General features: G+C 67.1%; 1 non-coding gene across 1 annotated transcript; it reads right to left on the reverse strand.

Annotated features, from left to right (window-relative positions):
* Positions 1 to 17: 17 nt before the first annotated feature.
* LOC144490623 (5.8S ribosomal RNA) lies at positions 18 to 171 on the reverse strand. The gene has a single exon (XR_013497307.1). It is a non-coding gene; the product is annotated as a 5.8S ribosomal RNA (ribosomal RNA).
* Positions 172 to 4,383: the final 4,212 nt, after the last annotated feature.

Consider the following 4,383-nt stretch of genomic DNA (forward strand, 5'->3'; position numbering starts at 1 on the left):
TGCGATTGATTGTCAAGCGACCCTCAGACAGACGTAGCCCCGGGAGGAACCCGGGGCCGCAAAGTGCGTTCAAAGTGTCGATGATCAATGTGTCCTGCAATTCACATTAATTCTCGCAGCTAGCTGCGTTCTTCATCGACGCACGAGCCGAGTGATCCACCGCTAAAAGTTGTATCGGGTTTCGGATCGGTTGCCCGATCCTGGGACGCGCAAAACGCTCCCCCGCCGACGTGACGGTGGAGCCCCAGCCTGGCGCGTACCACGGCGTGAGCCCGGAGGCGCACGCACTCGAGCGACAATCAAGCGAAAAAAAGGAGGAATCAGGGCGCTCGCAGGCGTTGAGTGCCGGCGTGGGTGAGGGGCCGGGGCCCGCCACGCGCCGTCACGCCCCGCAACAGCCAGAGGCAGAGTTCTCTGGTGTCACCGTCTGGCGGTAGGCTCGAGAGTCGAGGCGAGGCCGCAGCGGACTGAGTCGGGTGCAAGCCGCGGAGGACAGGCCGACGCTACGGGCGCAAGCCGACCCCGCACGCCCCAACCTCGGCGGGCTGGGGAAGGGGGCGCGGCGGAACGCTCGCAAGCGCGGCTGCCCCCGCGGACAGGCACATTCTCTCGAACGCGGTGGACGCTCGCTCAAGTCAGCACGAGACCAGACCGGACCGACAGGCGGACAACGAATCTTTAAACCTCGCACCCACCCTCCGCACACGGGTGCCGGAGGAATGGTGAGCATGAACAGGTACCCCTCACCGGGCTTTGAAGAGAGTGACTAGAATGCGACCAAAGCTTCACCGCGGCGGGAGACAAAAAGGCCCCTGACTGCACCAGAACGTCTCCCTGCGGAGTCACACAGTGGCCGTTCACCGTGGTCCCGTCGACAAGCCGCCAGGACAAGCACCCAAGCCCGCAGCAGCTCTCTTCGTTTCAACTGCGGATGTAATGCTGCAAGGCGGTGGCAAGGTCACGTCGCAGCCCGCAAGCCGTCGCCAAGGCGAGAGGAAGACGGTCCCCACAGCGGGCACACACAGACGGACGTGGAGCACGGGGCGGCGGCCCACAGGTGCGCACACGCGCCGTGCCGAGGATCGGTGCGGACGCCGGTGACATCGCACCCGGCAGAGCGGCTAGGCAGAAGTCGCTGCGGAGGAGGAGCACCGTCGGCGGAACGGTCTGCTGGCGGGCGAGGGACCAAACGAGCAGCTAGAACGGGCGGAGTGGACCGGACTGCAGAAGCGGAGTGAGTGCGTGGCTGACGCCACCGTCTCCCTCCGAGCGTCTGCTCGCGCCGGCCAAACCGCCGAACCGCTGAACGAAAGGACCGCATCGTCCCACGCAGGCAGGCCGGCCGTGTTGCCGTGCGTGCCCCCACCTCTCGGACGGACTGCAAAGACACCCTACGAAGCCAACGGCGAAGCCCTTCCAACGGCGCAGGCGTAGCGTGTGCGGCACCCGCATGGACTTGCCGGCGTGCAACCGAGCGTGTGCGTGCTCGTCGGTGGCGGCGCCCGCGCGCCGGCCCAACCGAGTGGGACCGAGATCGACGTCGCCCGGCTTCGGCGGAACGTGCGTACGGGTGACCAGGCCCGTTCGACGGGTACGGCGAAATTGTCGGTGTGACCTCCCACCCGCGTGGGAGGCGCCAGCGTCAGTACGGGCCACGGCCCCGGGGCCAACCCCCGTGAGGCTCTCCTGCCTGGCCCAACCGGCGCAGCCTTCGAGTTCAAGGAGTGACGGGCCGCCCTCCCCGGAGAGGTGGCGGGCCCCCGGCCGACAAAGATCCTTCACAACGTGTTCACCAACAGAAACCTTGTTACGATTTTTATTCTGTGTTACGGGTTTCGGTTCGGGCCCCCGGAGAGGTTGTCCGATACCTGGCCCCGGGGCCGGCCCCCGTGAGGCTCTCCTGCCTGGCCCAACCGGCGCCAGCCTTCGCGTTCAAGGAGTGACGGGCCGCCCTCCCCGGAGAGGTGGCGGGCCCCCGGCCGACAAAGATCCTTCACAACGTGTTCACCAACAGAAACCTTGTTACGACTTTTATACCGTGTCGGGTTTCGGCTCGGGCCCCCGGAGAGGTTGTCCGATCCTGGGACGCGCTAAACGCTCCCCCGCCGACGTGACGGTGGAGCCCCAGCCTGGCGCGTACCACGGCGTGAGCCCCGGAGGCACACGCACTCGAGCGACAATCAAGCGAAAAACCTTTCTCGGAGGAAACAGGGCGCTCGCAGGCGTTGAGTGCCGGCGTGGGTGACGGGCCGGAGCCCGACACGCGCCGTCACGCCCCGCAACAGCCAGAGGCAGAGTTCTCTGGTGTCACCGTCTGTCGGAAGGCTCGAGAGTCGAGGCGAGGCCGCAGCGGACTGAGTCGGGTGCAAGCCGCGGAGGACAGGCCGACGCTACGGGCGCAAGCCGACCCCGCACGCCCCAACCTCGGCGGCTGGGGAAGGGGGCGCGGCGGAACGCTCGCAAGCGCGGCTGCCCCCGCGGACAGGCACATTCTCTCGAACGCGGAGGACACTCGCTCAAGTCAGCACGAGACCGGACCGACAGGCGGACCACGAATCTTTAAACCTCGCACCCACCCTCTGCACGCGGGTGCTCGAGGAATGGTGAGCATGAACAGGTACCCCGTACCGGGATTGAAGAGAGAGTGACTAGAATGCGACCAAAGCTTCACCGCGGCGGGAGACAAAAAGGCCCCTGACTGCACCAGAACGTCTCCCTGCGGAGTCACACAGTGGCCGTTCACCGTGGTCCCGTCGACAAGCCGCCAGGACAAGCACCCAAGCCCGCAGCAGCTCTCTTCGTTTCAACTGCGGATGTAATGCTGCAAGGCGGTGGCAAGGTCACGTCGCAGCCCGCAAGCCGTCGCCAGGCGAGAGGAAGACGGTCCCCACAGCGGGCACACACGGACGGACGTGGAGCACGGGGCGGCGGCCCACAGGTGCGCACCCGCGCCGTGCCGAGGATCGGTGCGGACGCCGGAGACATCGCACCCGGCAGAGGGGCTAGGCAGAAGTCGCTGCGAGGAGGAGCACCGTCGGCGGAACGGTCTGCTGGAGGGCGAGGGACCAAACGAGCAGCTAGAACGGGCGGAGTGGACCGGACTGCAGAAGCAGAGTGAGTGCGTGGCTGACGCCACCGTCTCCCCCAAGCATCTGCTCGCGCCGGCCAAACCGTGGAACCGCTGAACGAAAGGACCGCATCGTCCCAAGCAGGCAGGCCGGCCGTGTTGCCGTGCGTGCCCCCACCTCTCGGACGGACTGCAAAGACACCCCCACAGGGCTGTGTGCGACGCCAACGGCGAAGCCCTTCCAACGACGCAGGCGTTGCGTGTGCGGCACCAATGCCGAGGATCGGTGCGGACGCCGGAGACATCGCACCCGGCAGAGGGGCTAGGCAGAAGTCGCTGCGGAGGAGGAGCACCGTCGGCGGAACGGTCTGCTGGCGGGCGAGGGACCAAACGAGCAGCTAGAACGGGCGGAGTGGACCGGACTGCAGAAGCAGAGTGAGTGCGTGGCTGACGCCACCGTCTCCCCCCCAAGCATCTGCTCGCGCCGGCCAAACCGTGGAACCGCTGAACGAAAGGACCGCATCGTCCCAAGCAGGCAGGCCGGCCGTGTTGCCGTGCGTGCCCCCACCTCTCGGACGGACTGCAAAGACACCCCCACAGGGCTGTGTGCGACGCCAACGGCGAAGCCCTTCCAACGACGCAGGCGTTGCGTGTGCGGCACCAATGCCGAGGATCGGTGCGGACGCCGGAGACATCGCACCCGGCAGAGGGGCTAGGCAGAAGTCGCTGCGGAGGAGGAGCACCGTCGGCGGAACGGTCTGCTGGCGGGCGAGGGACCAAACGAGCAGCTAGAACGGGCGGAGTGGACCGGACTGCAGAAGCAGAGTGAGTGCGTGGCTGACGCCACCGTCTCCCCCCAAGCATCTGCTCGCGCCGGCCAAACCGTGGAACCGCTGAACGAAAGGACCGCATCGTCCCAAGCAGGCAGGCCGGCCGTGTTGCCGTGCGTGCCCCCACCTCTCGGACGGACTGCAAAGACACCCCCACAGGGCTGTGTGCGACGCCAACGGCGAAGCCCTTCCAACGACGCAGGCGTTGCGTGTGCGGCACCAATGCCGAGGATCGGTGCGGACGCCGGAGACATCGCACCCGGCAGAGGGGCTAGGCAGAAGTCGCTGCGGAGGAGGAGCACCGTCGGCGGAACGGTCTGCTGGCGGGCGAGGGACCAAACGAGCAGCTAGAACGGGCGGAGTGGACCGGACTGCAGAAGCGGAGTGAGTGCGTGGCTGACGCCACCGTCTCCCCCCCAAGCATCTGCTCGCGCCGGCCAAACCGTGGAACCGCTGAACGAAAGGACCGCATCGTCCCACGCAGGC

Source organism: Mustelus asterias, unplaced genomic scaffold, assembly GCF_964213995.1.
Source record: "Mustelus asterias unplaced genomic scaffold, sMusAst1.hap1.1 HAP1_SCAFFOLD_3519, whole genome shotgun sequence".
Classification (NCBI taxonomy): domain Eukaryota; kingdom Metazoa; phylum Chordata; class Chondrichthyes; order Carcharhiniformes; family Triakidae; genus Mustelus; species Mustelus asterias.